This window comes from Malus domestica, chromosome 09 (genome assembly GCF_042453785.1).
Source record: "Malus domestica chromosome 09, GDT2T_hap1".
Classification (NCBI taxonomy): domain Eukaryota; kingdom Viridiplantae; phylum Streptophyta; class Magnoliopsida; order Rosales; family Rosaceae; genus Malus; species Malus domestica.
In genome coordinates, this window is record NC_091669.1 from 18926912 (window position 1) to 18944491 (window position 17580).

The 17580-nt window shown below is 35.0% G+C and overlaps 1 non-coding gene across 1 annotated transcript; it reads left to right on the plus strand.

The window, feature by feature from the left end:
- Positions 1-5701: 5701 nt before the first annotated feature.
- TRNAK-CUU (transfer RNA lysine (anticodon CUU)) lies at positions 5702-5774 on the plus strand. The gene has a single exon. It is a non-coding gene; the product is annotated as a tRNA-Lys (tRNA).
- Positions 5775-17580: the final 11806 nt, after the last annotated feature.

Sequence of the window (17580 nt, forward strand, 5' to 3'; positions counted from 1 at the left end):
AAAAATGTGAAAACATATATAAAAGCCCGTGATTGCATCCTCTACGCTTAGACGATGGTTACATGGTCATTTATATTTTTAAACCCTCCAAATCTTATGAATTAGTGTTTTTTATTTGAGTGCAAAATTAATAAAACTAATCATTATTGTAGGAGTGTGAAAAATGTACAAAAAAAAATTACAATCAGTTGTAATGACTTGCTTTATACTTTCTTGAAGGCGTCAACTCTGAAACCGACACTATAATCCCTCAACCTTATATTTAAATTTAACCCTTGATTGTCGTTTACGCTTTATTTTACTCACCGAATTTCATTTTTTAGACTTTCATTATTTATTGATAAGGGTCGGGTCATATTACCTAATAATAGTAACGGATCAATTTCGGGTCAAGTCCTATTACCTGTTTACTTTAATGGATGTTACACGACACGGTTCATTAAGATATTGAGTATGTCACGAAAACGACACGAGCATGAAAAATACAATGCGAATGCCAAGTTTACTACTTAGCCCATGAAGTATGCAAAAAGGGGGGGGGTGTAACTCTTGTTTTATAAAAAGGATCCTTAAGATTCACTTTAGGAGGATGACAAACTCTAGCCTTTCTAGCAACAAGCATCTATCATCTATGTACAATGTAACTCCCATTTACATAGTAAAAACCAGACCTATACCATCGTGGATGTAGCCCCAACTTGGGGTGAACCACAATGTATCATAGTGTTCTTGTGTGTGCCTGTTTGCCATTGAATCTGAGTTGGTCCAAGATTAACTTGATTTTTTGCAATAAAAAATTTTAAATTTAATAACTCTTTTATTTGTTGCTCAAACTCTTGCTTAACTACATGACATGTTAGCTGTTTTAATGGTTAAATCTAGATTAATAATATCTAATTTTGCTAATATTTTATTTTTGTTCCAATGTAATTGAGGGTCTTCTCATATAATTTTAATTTGTTTTGCTAATTGTAATAATTCTTCCAAACTTTTTGGTCTGTCTAATTATAATACCTTTATAGGGGTTGCTTATTCTAATTTTGGATATTCATGCTAAAATATTTATTCATCAGATTCTTCTTTATTAAGATGCTCATCATTTTCTTTTGAATTCTCTAAAAAATAATTATCTCGACTGCTAGATTCTTCTATACTTATGCTTCTAAAGTATTACTTTGGGTAGTTATTGTTGTACCTCTCTTAAAAAAATGTAATGTTAAGAATCATAAACAAAAAACCTTGCAAATTTTTCATAACGTTTAAACCTAAAATGAATGATTATGAACCTACTGGTAAGATAAATGTTCATGGTAAATTAAATTGTTGTTTTTCTACTTTAATAGACTCATTATTAATGCAATGTGCTACATACACTGGTCTTTCAACAAATTGTGTTATTCTAACTAGTTTTGCTTATTTCTACCCATATTATGTTGGTACTAACTCTTCTCTTATGACACTCTTTATGCTTCCTGTATTTACCATTGCTATTGTTTGTATTTTATAATCTTTTACAAGTTTTACTTCACAATTTATGGTAATTAAATAATTTTTTTTTTTGGCTTTTCTATATTATGAATTGGGGTGGAATTTTTTACCAAATTACCATACAAACTGTACCATACCAAAGTTGTGCCAAAAAATTGTACCAATTGGTAATGCTATGGTATTTGTACTGTACCATACATTTGTATCCAAAGCCATTATCGGTGGTATACCGTATCATACCAATATTATTCATCTCATCTTCTCCTTCATCAAATTGAGTTGTTTTTCTCTCTGGTTTCGTCTATAAAGTTAATTTTTGTACAATTTTAAAGAATATTGAGATGGAGTCTAGGAATCTCTGTACTCCTTTTTTTTAGGAGTGCTGAGTGCTTTCAGTAATTCTTCCATCTATTTACTCTTTTTTTCTTAAATTAATCTCTATATATTCTCTATAATTAAATAATAATAAAATTAGAAACCCAAGAAAGTGGCCAAAAATGCATTTGAGCCTTGAATGGGTTAAAAAAAAATCAATTTTTGGACCAAAATAGTGGCCCAAAACAAAGTTATAACTACCATTATCATATCATGCTAACCGAACTATTTGGTATGCTGAAATTCGGTATACCGAAAGTTTTGTACAATAATAGTAATAGATTTTGCTATATCAAAAGTTTGGTATGGTAATTGGGGATTTGGTACAGTAATTGTATCGATACCACCCCTAATTATGAACACTAGTCTTAATATTTCAATACTCTCTAGTGATTCAGCTGAATTTATTTCTAAAGACCTACTATTATAACAAGATTTACAAAATACTGAGTATGTATTATAGTATTTGTTTGCAATTAACTTACTACATTTATAACACCTTTCTAGTCAACCTAAATTAATATATTTAAACTTTTTTTTTATGTTCATCTTCTATGAATGCACACATATACTCTTCTAAATCTATCTGATTAGAATAATCAGATTCTGAATCTATTATATTAATACTCTATATTCTATAAATACTCTCACTACCACTCAAATATCTAAGCTATATATCAATTGTATATTGTCATATTCTTCTAATTTAAATAACTTCATTAAATGGACTTTATCTCTAGACTACTTTCTTAATTTTGAACTCTTACGTCTAACATGTCTTGCTAATATCCTTTACAATTATTTTTACCTTTTTATGCTTTGTATTTTCTTATTCAAGGTATACCACTTCTTTTTCTAAATTGTTTGTGAATATATTTACACTTTCTATATGATCTGGAAGGTTGTATGGTGAAATTTTTATTTTGCTTAAAAGGTTTATATGACCTGTATTTCTTGTTATATATTTTCTTATGATTATATACTTATTATGAAAACCATATTGTTATAGTAAATCTATATTTTTACAACTCATATAAAATTGTTTCTTAATTTGTCATTTTGCTTTTTGTTGCCAATACTCTTGTCTAAGTATATCATATAAGTATATAATAAATTATTGTCATTTATCTACCAATTCTTCCAAAATATTTAAAGAAATTCGGGGTATAATCAGCTATGTACTATAAATCATAAATTTGTAATTGTTTTAAATTTCTAATAGCTTCCTTTGTATATCATCATCTTCTTCTAATTTAAATAACTTCATTAAATGTACCTTATCTCTAGATTGCTTTCTTAATTTTGAACTCTTAGGTCTAATAGGTCTTGCTTCTCCACATAAATATCCTTTACAATTATTTTTACCTTTTTATGCTATGTATTTTCTTATTCAAGGTATACTACTTCTTTTTCTAAATTGTTCTTTCTATATGATCTGGAAGGTCGTATGGTGAAATTTTTATTTTGCTTAAAAGGTTTATATGACCTGTATTTCTTGTTATATATTTTCTTATGATTATACTTATTATGAAAACCATATTGTTATGGTAAATCTATGTTTTTTCAACTCATATAAAATTGTTTCTTAATTTGTCATTTTGCTTTTAGTTGACAATGCTCTTATCTAAGTATATCATATAAGTATATAATAAACTATTGTCATTTATCTACCAATTCTTCCAAAATATTTAATGAAATTTAGGGTATAATCAGCTATGTACTATATGTTGGAAGTTTTGAGACTCTTGTCCCACATTGGTGAAAACAAGATTCCAAGGTACCTTTATATATGTTTTGTCTTCTACAATATTAGTTATGTGTTGGACCACTTGGAATGGGAATTGAGGCTTGGGCCACCATTTCTATGGATTGGGCTTGATGATTATACCATAATATTAATATAAATTAATATTAATTAATCAAGACAAGGGTTGAGGCTTGGGCCACCATTTCTATGGATTGGGCTTGATGATTATACCATAATATTAATATAAATTAATATTAATTAATCAAGACAAGGGCCTTGGGGCACTTGGGGCCTAAGAATTAAAATTAATCTGATCAATTAGTTTTAATTTCGAATTAAGTTTTTAATTAAATTAATTAAAAACGTTTTGATTAAAGATAGAACCTTTTGTAGAGAGTTGTAAAGCTTCAGATACATCCAAAAGGTATTTGAAGAGGTATGAAAGAGCCTATATAACTGGAGTCCTCAGTTCATCATCCATCATCTTTTTTTCTTCCTTCTCTTCCGTACAAACTTTCCAGAGAGAGTAAACACACAAAGCAATTCGCTAGAATTCTATAATCCAGTGCGGGTTGTAGGATTAGGTAGTTGTATCCTGGTCGAGCAGACGTTATAGAACCACAAGCACAAGAGTGGGACAGAATTACTGTTCGAAGGACATATCTTTTACGCTAGCCTCTACCTTCTGTAATCAAGTTAGTACTGTTGATATTCTTATATTAATATCTGTATTTATTGTATACTTTTCATTCTGTATAGCAAGTACTTTTTGTGAAATAAAATTGTGAATTTCAAGTTCTGTTTATTTCTGTTATATTGTTTATTTCTGAATTGTTCTCCAACAATCTTCGAACACTATAAATCACAAATTTGTAATTATTCTAAATTTCTAATAGCTTCTTTTGTTATTGTTCACTTTTGCCATCTATCCTATTATGATCTAAAAATTATTGTTTAATTAAAGTAACAAAACCATCTATATTAAAATGTGTTTTAGCTACTTGATGTTGTTTTGGATTTTGTAGTTTCCATAATTGGAAATAATAAAAAACTAAACCATCTAAAATATGTTCAAAATAATCTAACATGTTTTGTAAATTACTAAAATCTAACATTAATATGTATACAACTATTTTCTCATCTTTGTATTGTTTTTTCATAATCTTGTGAATTTGCATTATCTAAATTCAATATATTTCCTACTATATTAATTTGTTGTATTCCTTTCAAGTAAGACACCCTATTTTTCCTAGATGGCCTGACCATATTTTCATCTATGTAATCTATTCTATTTGTTCAGTATATTGCTCACTTGTTTGTCTTAAAAATTGTTGGTATGTTCTGGCAGTGTATCCTGAATTATTATCTACTCTTGATGTTCCACTTTCTTCAGCTGGGTTACACTCAATTTTTAGTTCCAATAAATAATTATACTTCTTTGCTCCTAAAACATTTTCTATTTCGTCAATTTTTTTTTCATTTCTTCATCTGAAATCTTGTGTGATCCTAAATTATATGTCTTATATATATATATATATATATATATATATATATATATATTTCAAATATTATTCCTCATCTAAATTATCAGTATCTCTATTTATAATTACTAAATATAATTGTTGCTTCTCCTGCACTAGTTTCTTATATTTGTACATGATATGGCTGCCTATTTCTTACTACATGTAAGTTAGGTAACATCCATTGGTTTCCTTAAGGTACCGTTTGGTACGTGGGACGGGATGGAACGGAGTGAGACGAGGCGTTTCGTCCCACGTTTGGTGCGCCTAAAATGGGTGGAACGCGCTGTTCCATGGGATGAATTTTGGGTGAATTTTTGTTCCACCTCATCCCCCTGGAATGACTCGTTTCATATCCGTGGAACACAAAATTATAACCTCTCCGTCTCCTTCTTCTTCCTCCTTGTTTCCATCCGAGGGCATCTTTGCTCCCTCTCCGTTCCGTCCCGTCCCATTTGCATACCAAACGATACCTAAAAGCTATTATCTACTGGTAGGATTATAAGGGTAAAACCAAGGATTTTTATCCAACAACTATTTATTACAGTAGAAGTTGAAATTTTGACAAATAGCCCGTCTAGCTCAGTTGGTAGAGCGCAAGGCTCTTAACCTTGTGGTCGTGGGTTCGAGCCCCACGGTGGGCGTGTTTGAAATTTTACAATTACAAAAGTTTTTTTTTTTTTTTTTTTTTTTTTTTTCTAGGTAGTTGAGTTTTTGGGCTCAGTGTTTCATCTGTATATTCAGCTGATGGGCTTGGGATAACATCTACTGTGATGTGACCATCAAAGCACGTTAAATTGCATACATAATCGTAAATACAAATGTTGACGATGAGTTTTCATATTCTAACAACTTAACAGGGTTGATTGGTGTTCAGGTGACACAGAAGAAAATGAGTTTGAATGACCAACTCGAGCTAGATCAAAATTTGATAGGGTTGTCAACCCATGCTTAAAGCAAGTCTACCGCCAGCCCAATTTGATAGGGCAATTGGGTTAATTATTGCCTTAGGCACCAAAAAATTCCTCTAGCCGTCCAAACAGAGGTAGCATTGTCTTACAATTCTTTTTCGGCACCTACAAGCACAAATATGGTTCAATTTTTATAACAACAAAAGATCATTCACAAAACACGAATGTTGGAATCGAAATACAAAATTGTTTCATGCGCAGTGAAGCATGCTTCAAATGACTAAGAATAATATTATTTTAATATCTTTGGCCGGTTGTAATATAATGCTTTTGCTTTGTATTTGAAATAAATTATTGAAATTAGACAAACTTACAAAGCATACAAAATATGTTTGTAAATAGTGCCATTGCCCTTCACAAACGGATGAACTTGCATAAGGGTAGTTATTTTTCAGAGTGAATAGTAAGGAAATTTTCACTGCCGTTGTCCTTGCCTTACCCTTACCCTCCTAAAACGGGTGGACTTGCTCTTATGAGCATACATGCATCATTTTCTCTAACTTGCCATTGGCGATTCAAATTTTGAGCTAAGTACACCCATGCTTATGAGCATGTCCACCGGTTGGTGGAAGGCACGGGCAAGGGACCAAAAGATGCCCTCCAATCTATTTAACCACTTCTAGAGATCCAATTTTGCAAGGTAATTGGTGGGCCATGCAAAGCCCGTTCAAGTGCCCGAGCAAAAGAAGTCCGGCCTTGAGCCAGGGGAAGGTGAGTTAGCATGACGTCATGTTGACGCTAGTCACGATTTTATTTTTTATTTTTTGTCAGGCCCGTTTAACACACTAGCTGAAAAGGAGAGTGGCCGATTGTCTTAGCACGGTGGCCCTACTGCAGCAAACCAACAACAGAGCCTAATAGCTCCATGATGAGGCTTGTTGTAAGCTGTTAGATTTCCAACCAAAAAATATATAAAAATGTTACCCGTGTGACACGTGGCATATTTTGGTGCGTTCAATTTTACATTAGTTTGAAAATTAACAGCCAGGGGCCCATGATTAATCCAATGGTAAATTTTTAAACAAAAAAAGATTATTTTATATTGATATTCTATAAAATACCCAACCATCAACTCAATATTAATATGTTTGGTGTAATGATGTGCTTTTGTCTTTTATTTGAAATAATTTATTAGGACTAGACAAACGTTTTATTTTCAAAGCATAAAAATATATATATTTGTGAATAGTAAGTACTTCTCCTTGCCATTGGATCAGGATCCTCTCCTGAGCAGATGGAGAGGATCCTCTTGACCAGGCTCATCGGGTCGTTCATTTTTTATTCAACGGTTACAAACAGAGGAGTCCTCTAAAAGTTATAATAATTATAATCGTTAGATAAAAAATGAACGGTCCGATGACCTTGGTCAGGAGGATCCTCTCCATCTGCTCAGGAGAGGATCCTGATCCCTTGCCATTATCGTTGCCCCTTCCAAACGAGTGAAGTTTACAAAACAAGTAGTATCCAAAGTAAATAATAAGGCAACTTACATGCCCTTCCCTTACTTTGCCTTACCTTCTTAAAACAGGTAGACTTGCTTTGAAGTGTTTCATGACTTGAATGTGTAACTGGTTGCATAGAGTTAATTAAAAGGTAAGTGTATTGGGTATTCGGACCATGGATCGATTAACTCAATTCACCTAATAAAAGTGCACAATTTTTTTTAAAGAACAAAAGTGTTAGTGGTTAAATAGTTAGTTGTTAGGGAAACGGTGTCAATGAAAATTGAACTCACACCATAATACATATGCAAAATAATTTTCTGTCATTGTGGGAAAGTGCCATATGGAATAAAAGGTTATCATTTGAGTACGAATTGGATTAGATTTTTAGAGTTTAATCAAAAGCATTGAAATATAGAAATAATAAGTCGTTTATATTCAAGACAAATAATAAACAAGACTAGCTAGATTAAAGAGACCCGATCATGTGTAAAAAAAGATCTCATTGATTTGGACTTTTATATGTGGATAAGACTTAAGAGTGAATACAATTTTCACAATATTTTGTTGATTAACATTTTATCCAGTAGCCCTATATTTTATACTCTAAATTAGTGTTTTTAAGTATATAAGTAGTGATATTTTGTCCTCTCTATCTAATCAAGCAGTGATATTTTAATTGGGAATTTTAACGGAAATATTCTGGTACTGTTTATTTTAACGAAAAATCATATTTTTACATTAAAAAGTCAATCATGGTATTATTTGATAACAGCGATGGAGAAAAGTACAGAGAGAGCAGCAATGGAGAAACGTACAGAGAGAGTATAGAGAGAGGAAGTAGAGAGAGAGAGAAAAGATATTTCTTTGTATATTTTCACACACACTTACATCTGTTTACACCCACTACTTTATATACAAATACAATCTCCTTATAACTAACTAAATCTTCTCTACTCTGATAATGACACCTGTCACTATCCTAACCCTTCCTTTTATGCTAACATCCCCCCTTAATCTTAGGGAGGGAAGAACCCAACATAAGACTGCTACAATGAAAATTAAACTGAGATGAACATAATCCTTTGGTGAGGACATCAGCACACTGTTCTGTGGTAGAGACAAACTGAAGCATGATTGTCCCTTGTTGAACTCTTTCTCGAACAAAATGACAATCGATCTCGATATGTTTAGCTTTAGAATGAAGAATAGGATTAGTAGCCAATGCCATGGCTGAAAGGTTATCACAGTGAAGAAGGGGAACAGAGGAACAAGAAATCTGCAAATCCCTTAATAATTGTTGAATCCACACAATTTCAGCAGTAGTGGTGGCCATAGCACGATACTCTGCTTCAGTAGACGACCTACTCATGGTATGTTGTTTCTTGGAACTCCAAAAGATAGGATTAACACCCAAAAACACTACAAAACCAGTGGTTGAGCGCCTGTCATTGGGATCCCCAGCCCAATCCGCATCGGTGTAAGCTTTAATATCAAGAGATCCAGGTCCAAACCGAATACCATAAGTCATAGTGCCACGGAGGTAACGCAAAATCCGTTTAACAGCAAGAAAATGATCTACAAGAAGAGCATGCATAAACTGGCAGACCTGATTCACAGAATAGGCGATGTCTTGTCGAGTAAAGGTGAGATATTGAAGAGCCCCAATGATACTTCGATATTTGAAAGGATCGGAGAATGAGGGACTGCCATGATTCAACAGTTTGTTATTAGGATGGCAAGGAGTAATGCACGGTTTGCAATTAAACATGTCAGCCTTGTGTAACAGATCAGTGATATACTTGGATTGATGAACAAATATGCCACTGGAGTGATACTCAATCTGTAAACCAAGAAAATAATGCAGAAGACCCAAATCCTTCATGTCAAACTCAGTAGTCAACTGATTAATCACAGTTTGAACCTCAACAACACTACTGCCTGTAAGTATAATGTCATCCACGTACAACAGAAGAACAATAATGGAGTGATGCGTATGTTTGACAAACAGGGACGGATCAGCATAAGATGATTTAAAACCCAAAGTGAGAAGAAATTTTGTAAAACGTTAATTCCAGGCCCGTGGAGCCTGTTTCAGCCCATAGAGAGACCGCTGGAGTTTACAAACATGGGCAGGGTGTATAGAATCAACAAAACCCTGAGGTTGAGCCATATAAACCTCTTTTTCAAGAAAGCCATGTAAAAAGGCATTTTTAACATCTAACTGTTTGAGTTTCCAACCATGAGAAGCAGCTAAAGAGAGAATAAGTCTCACTATGGTAGGCTTAACCACTGGACTAAATGTCTCATAGTAATCCAACCCGGCTTCTTGGGAAAACCCCTTAGCCATTAATCGGGCTTTGTACCGAGCAACAGTACCATCAGGATGTTTTTTTATTTTATAGATCCATTTACACCCAACCAAGTTCTTATATGGAGGAAGATGAACTAAGGTCCAAGTGTTCTGCTGCATAAGAGCAGTCATTTCTTCTTGCATTGCATCTCGCCAGTGAGACAATTTACAAGCGGCAGAGTAAAACTGAGGTTCTTGATCACCAGATTGAACTGCAACAGAAAATGCCGTCTTTTTCTTTGAAATACCTGACTTTGAACGAGTCTGCATAGGATGAGTATTAACAGCTCCAATAGAGACTTGCTGCAACTCAGAAACTTGAGACATATGAATGTCAGGATATAACTCGGAGCTGACTGGAGGAGCAGGATTCACATCTACCACAGAGTCCAGTGGTAGTGAGACAGTAGTACGAGAAGAAACAAGCTCATGGGGTACCGGAGAACAGGCTGTAGAATGAGGCAGAGAACTCGAATCCCGAGAGAACATTTGAGGAAATGGTACAGGTACCAATGGAGGATGATGAAAAGTATTGGGATTGACAGTGGATGGTATGGACACAGACTGAGTACCATGAGATTTATGTGGAGACAGAAATGTTGCAGGAAACTGATATTCATCAAAGAGAACATGCCGTGAAACAATGAGTTTATTGTCTTTAGGATTAAAACAGATAAAACCTTTATATTGAGCAGCATATCCCAAAAATATGCATTCACTGGTCTTCGGTTCAAGCTTATGAGATCTATAAGGCCGCAGTGAGGGATAACAAACACAACAAAAAATCTTCAAGTGATCAAGCTTCGATGGAGAATTATATAACTTTTCAAAAGGTGACTGCATGGCTAAAACTGGAGTAAGCATCCGATTAATGAGATAGACAGCAGTGGCACATGCGTGGTACCAAAACTTAGGAGGAAGACCAGCTTGTTGAAGTAGAGTAACAGCTGTTTCTGTAATATGCCTATTTTTTCTCTCTGCAAGCCCATTCTGTTGCGGTGTGTAAGGGCACGACTTATGATGTAAAATACCCTTGTTCTTAAGAAAGTTTTGAAAGTGAAGCCCAACATACTCTCCACACTAGGTGACGGACCCCAAACATCTGTGTGAATGACTTCAAACGGAATAACAGACTTTGAAGCCAAAGAAGGAAAAGGTAAACCGGTAAATTTGCCTTGTAGACAAGCTTTACAAGTAGGAGAAGAATCTGTACAAGAAAAAGAAATATCGGCTTTAATGAGAGCTGCCTTGAGTACCGGATTGGCATGATGACCCAACCTGCAATGCCAGAAGGCAGAACTTATTCTTTGTCCAATATACACTGCTGGAGAAACCGGAGAAGACTTCAACACTGGTAAGGGATAGACAACATTGTTACTCAAGCCTTGATACAGAACTTTCTGTGTGACTTTGTCCTGTATGCACACAGAAAACTCATCAACAATGCACCTACAATTATTATCCTTGCATAGTTGATGCATAGATAATAGGTGTTGTGATAATTGAGGAACATGTAAGACAGATGTTAAACAAAGATTATTAGTTGGTAGAGAAAGAGTAGACTGTCCAATATGAGCAATTTGTAGACCTGCGCCATTAGCCCCAGTAATAGTATCAGATGATGAATATGGAGCAGCCATTTGGAGGTTGGACAAGTCAGACGTCATGTGATGTGTTGCCCCCGAGTCAAGTAACCAATACTCTGACTGTGGTGCGGAGGGAGAAGGAGTAGACCTTGCAGTCATGGTAACATGAGCCTGATGTTGAGAGTGCATCATGGCAGGATTAAACGGAGGTGGATGAACCACAGGTGCAGATGGAAATTGGGAAGAAAAGGGAGGCTGTGGAGATCTGAAATAAGGAGAACCAGAAGACGGGAACTGCTGAGGAGTTGATGGGGATGAATAAAATGGAGGAGCCATCAGTGGAGAAGGACCACTATTTCTGTCAAAACAAGTTGCAGCTGTATGCCCTTTCCGATTACAGATTTGACACCTTGTTTGAAAACAATGAAAAGCACTGTGACCTTTCCTATTGCATATTTGACAGAGATGAATAGGTTGATACACTTGCTCAGTAGCCATAGGGGAGTTAGAAGACTGAAAAGAAGAGCCCTAAAACTGAGGTGAAGAAGACTGATGTGGAAATGGAGCACCAGGTTGTTGAGGTTGCTGAAAATGAGTGTAAAACCTCTTTCCTTTCCCCTTTGATTTGAAGTTAGTCCCCCTGAAGTTATTATAAGTTCCTGAACCATTCTGAGACACAAAAGCAAGAGGAGTATGCATCGGAAGCATATGATGTTCAAAAGGCATTGATTGTAACATGGACTGAGATGATCCACTAAATGCATTCTGAGAAGAAGGGTGTGCTGCACCACCAGATGATCCTCCAACATCATAGATGGAATTGGAAGCATACATGGCAGACATGATAGGAGCCTGTTTAATAACTTCTTCCAAAGTGGCCTCTTCAGCTTTCAATTGTGATCTCAGCTCTTTTAAAGACACAAGATTCTTATAACTGCCTTAATAATATTAAACTCAGGAGGAAGACCTTTGAGAGCAACAATGACAATATCCTCATCTGATATATGGACACCAACAACAGCAAGTTGATCCCGACAATCCTTGATACGCTGCAGATATAGATCAATAGACTCTGACCCTTTCTTAATGTTCTGCAAATCAATCTTCATTTGAACAATACTAGTTCTAGTCATATTAGAGAATCGTTCCCTTAGATTACTCCACATTTCTTGTGAACTACAACAACCAATAACACAGGATATGGCAGCAGTAGACAATGTAGCAGTGATAAGTGTCATAAGAGCTTTATCATGAATCTTCCACACTTTGTAATCATCAGTAACAGTGTGGGAAGTGAGAACAGTTTCTTCCTCAGAATCGGAACTATGATATTTGTCCGGGCAAGGAATAGAGCCATCCACAAAACCAAAAATCCCATTACCCTCTAAAAGAAGTCCCATTTGAAAGTTCCAGGTAACATAATTGGAATCATCCAATTTCACAGTGACAATATTACCAACACTAGGAATCAACGAAGAAATTGGGGATTAAGTAAGGGCTAATTGAGCAACAGTCACCATGATAAGAGCTGCAACAGATCAATTTGATCGTCAAGACAAAGAAAAACCAATTCAAGCCAACTGACCACAATTCACCAACACAATTCTTCAACGAAAAACAATTCGACAACACAGATCTTCAATACAATACTTATGCAAAGAGAAATTGCATCAAGAACCACAAGCACCAACAATTCGACTTCAGCAACAATGCAACTTCAACAAGAACCGTACTGAGAAAGCGACCACACAGCACTAACAATCAACACAGAAGAGCAACAATTAACGAAGAAATTACAAGCATAACAACCATCGACTTACAGAAAACAAGAAATCCCCAAATTTGGGTCTAGGGTTTCAGCAACCAACTGAGATCTGCAAAACACCAACTAAAAAACCCCAAGCACCGAAAGCGACTACTACCAAGAAAACCGAGCGGAAGCACAGGAATCAGAAACCGACGATGGTGTTACCCTTTGCTGGCGATGATACCATGATAACAGCGATGGAGAAAAGTACAGAGAGAGCAGCAATGGAGAAACGTACCGAGAGAGTATAGAAAGAGGAAGTGGAGAGAGAGAGAAAAGATATTTCTTTGTATATTTTCACACACACTTACATCTGTTTACACCCACTACTTTATATATAAATACAATCTCCTTATAATTAACTAAATCTTCTCTACTCTGATAATGACACCTGTCACTATCCTAACCCTTCCTTTTATGCTAACATTATTTACTTTACTTTTTATTTTATCTTTATCATTAAAATTTCAAATTTTCATGTTATTTTCATTAATTTTCATATTTTAATTTGTGAGTGCTAAGAATCATGCTCCCATTTGCTAAAAACTAAGAAGTCGTTTCAAGGAAATTTTAGATCGTACATAAAGTTGGTCCAAAACAAATAAAATAGTACTAATTAAGGCTACCATACCTATCCATGCACCAAACCTCTGTCAGTTGTCGCAGCCGGTTGCTTTTTAATTCCTTCATAACAAAGACTCACAAAAGGATATTGATTCAAAATTATTTGTAGGAAAGATTCATTCCTTTTTAGCCCTTGATAGTTTACTTTTGCAATTATTTGGTTCTAGTATTTATCCAAACCCCTCCTCATCCCTCGTAATATCAATAGTTGAGCTTAAAACTCATGGGTGGTACATAGTTTTAACCGTGGAGTTGAGAGCAACTTAATTAGAATTGGATCACTGCGAGTGTGCTATTTTGGTCTAATAATGTTTTATCATGTAAAAAAAAACTTACACATAATAATGCGTTATTAAACTAAAACGTTAAGTGATGTGGTTCACTGACACCCATTTCTTATAAGTCACTCTCCTTGGAGTTTGGTGGACAATTAAATTGTTGTGTTTCATGATTGAAGTAAGAGGTTTGAGTTTGGGAGTTCCCAATGCTAATGGAATTCTATCTCTATTATTTGCTTTGCGGATGAGCAGTATATTTTGGACAGCCCGAGTTTTGGCTTTGGATGCGTATACAAACAACTCATTCTAGGTGGCCAAAAAGCAAGCATGAACTCTAAAGTCTCTTTAAGCACGAACAATAATTTTGAAGCAAAAGGGAAAAGCAATATGTACAAACTTTTCCATTTGCTCTAAGTTTTGCTTATTGCTTGCCAATAATTATTTTTGCAATTCAAAGCAACGTATAAAGCTGTGCTCCTTCTTTAGCTGCCAGATATATGTGGCATTGAGGTAAAAACCTGCTTTTCACTAATGCACAATACCATTTGTAAAGATTAAAAGCACTACAAAGTTACAAATCCACTCCCTTCCCCCTTCCCATTTAACAGGGCCATGTTCTGAGTTTTCAAATGCCCGGGGCAAAATTTTAAATGATGCCCTTCTTAGATTACTCTTACACATTTTTTTCACACAAATTAATTTTATTAACAATGATAAAATACCAAAGTTAGAAAATAATATATATGGACTAAAGGATTATAGTAGTAGAGGAAACTTGTGTGATCTAGAGAGCATAACTGAATACATAAACAATGTAAAGATTAAAAGTCAAAATAAAATAAATTGGAGAGCTAGAGATTGAGAGATGAATACCTTCTAACACATATTAGCATTTAAGCAGATTATGCTTATTTATTTATTGTTGATGCAACACTGTATTCTATTTTTTATGGGAGGAAGATTGAGTAAGGTTACAAAATGCTAGCCATTATAATTAGATAACGAACTCAATAGAGATTATGTAAGTCGATCTTAAGACCTATCACTTATAAAAAGAGAATACTACTAAACCATAATATTAGTTGGTTGATGGTACTTATCTTTGACCAGTCTTTAATTTGCATGGCATGCCATATGTCCTAAAAATGGTTTAAGTTCGAGCATCATCGTAAATTATGCAAAAAGCTCTGATGGCCAGAAGATTATGGAAGTATGTTCTTGGCATGATCTAAAATGAGAGACAATGATGGTGCTCGAGTGAGATATCATTATTAGGCAATTCGCCTACCATCCACCCACTCTTTCTTTGGGGGGATTTTCTAAGCTTTGCTTTATGGAACATTTAAAATCTAATACGCATTTATAATCCTACATTTGTATATTATACATTTCGTTGAGTATTATACGTGGTATATGTTAGAGTATGAGTTAGTGAGTGTAAGATTGTTACACTTGTCATAAGATTAGGAGTTATATTTGTCAGGTAGTTATGATTGTTGTGTGTAAATAGTGTTGTACCTTGTATTAATTGGTTATTAAGAAAAGAATATACATTTCTCTCTTCTCTCTCTCTCTAAAAAATGTTCTTCATTACATAGATCAAAGATCTTCAATCAATATGGTTATCATGGTATCAATTGCCTCTGATGCTTGCACTGATACTTCGATGTTTTCTTTCTTCCACTATCTTTGAATCTGTCTTCGGTTGCTTCTAATTTCTGTTTATTGCTCCTCAAGGATTCTTCGTCTTCTTGAAAACCCTCATTTTCTAGGGTTTGGTTCAATCTTGATTTGTGATCGATCTTTCCTCTGCATTTCTCTGGATTGTATAGTCCAAGTGTTTGTGATTAGTTCTTAGTGACTTTCTTCTTCGCACAATGATTTGATTCAGCTCTCTACTGCAACAATGGTGACTGCAGCACAACTTCAGATTCTTCAATCTCCAATCACGACTCTAATTTCTACGATATCTACGTCTGTAAACGTGAAATTAGATGATTCAAACTACTTGAATTGGCATTTTCAAATGCAACTCATGTTGGAAAGCAATGAAATTATGGGATTTGTTCATGGCTTCAATCCCTACCCTACTACTACTATCTTTGTTGAATCTAGTATAATCTATTCTGATTCTTCTACTTCTGTGGAATGTGAGGAATTGCTAGTATGGAAAATGCATGATAGGGATGTTATGCAACTTGTTAGTTACTGCGACGTTGTCTCCTATTGCTATGTCTTGTGCGATTGATAGTAAAAGCTTTAAAGATCTTTGGATTCGCCTAAAAGAACAACTTTCCATTGCGTCAAGAACTAGCATTTTCCAAATGAAGTCAAATTTGCAGAACAACAGAAAAGGGTCTGATACTATAAGTCAGTATTTGCATAAAATCAAATAGGCTAGGGATTACTTGGCAGCTACAAGTGTGTATTTTGCTGATGAGGACATTGTAATTCTAGCTTTGAAAGGACTCCCTCCTAAATATAATACATTTCGATGTGTGGTTAGGGGTAAAGAGAGTGTTATTACTCTTAAAGAATTTCGATCTCAGTTACTGGCTGAAGAAAGTATTGTGGATAATATCTCTGCTGCACCATCCTATCTCACTATTATGGTTGCTAACTCTGCACCTAATATGTCTCAAGCACTAACATTTCAGCGGTCTAATGGTTCTCATGGCCAATCCTCCTATATTAATGGAGGTTATAAGTCTTGTTTGTACCATACTTGACCAATCCCGAAACTACTGAGCACCGGTCAACGTTATACCGTCAAGGACCCAGAAAAGTTTCCCTCTAACTAGGAGGCCAATCACAGCGCGATACTTGTCGACATCAGAAGACAATCATAGCACGACACGTGTCAACATCAGAAGCCAATCACAATACGACACGTGTCAATGTCAGAATGAAACTAGAAACTCTCTTATATAAATAGAGATCATTCTCTCACAATATTTCCAAATGTCATTTGTACTAAATCATTCACTAGTACTCACAAAATGAGAGCTTGAACCTATGTACTTATGTAAACCCTTCACAATTAATGAGAACTCCTTTACTTCGTGGACGTAGCCAATCTGGGTGAACCACGTACATCTTGTGTTTGCTTCCATGTCTCTATCCATTTACATACTTATCCACACTAGTGACCGGAGCAATCTAGCGAATGTTATAAACTTAACACTTTCTGTTGTACCAAAGTCCTCACTGATTTTGTGCATCAACATTTGGTGCCGGCTATGGGAACGACACTTATTCCCACTTTCTTCAACTTTGCCAAGCTGGTTTCCACCATTCGTACACTCTCTTTTGACCAGGCATCCCTCTCCAATATAGGGAGCAAAGGAAGCCACAGCACGCAGAATGATACCCCTCCTGCACCCAGTGCG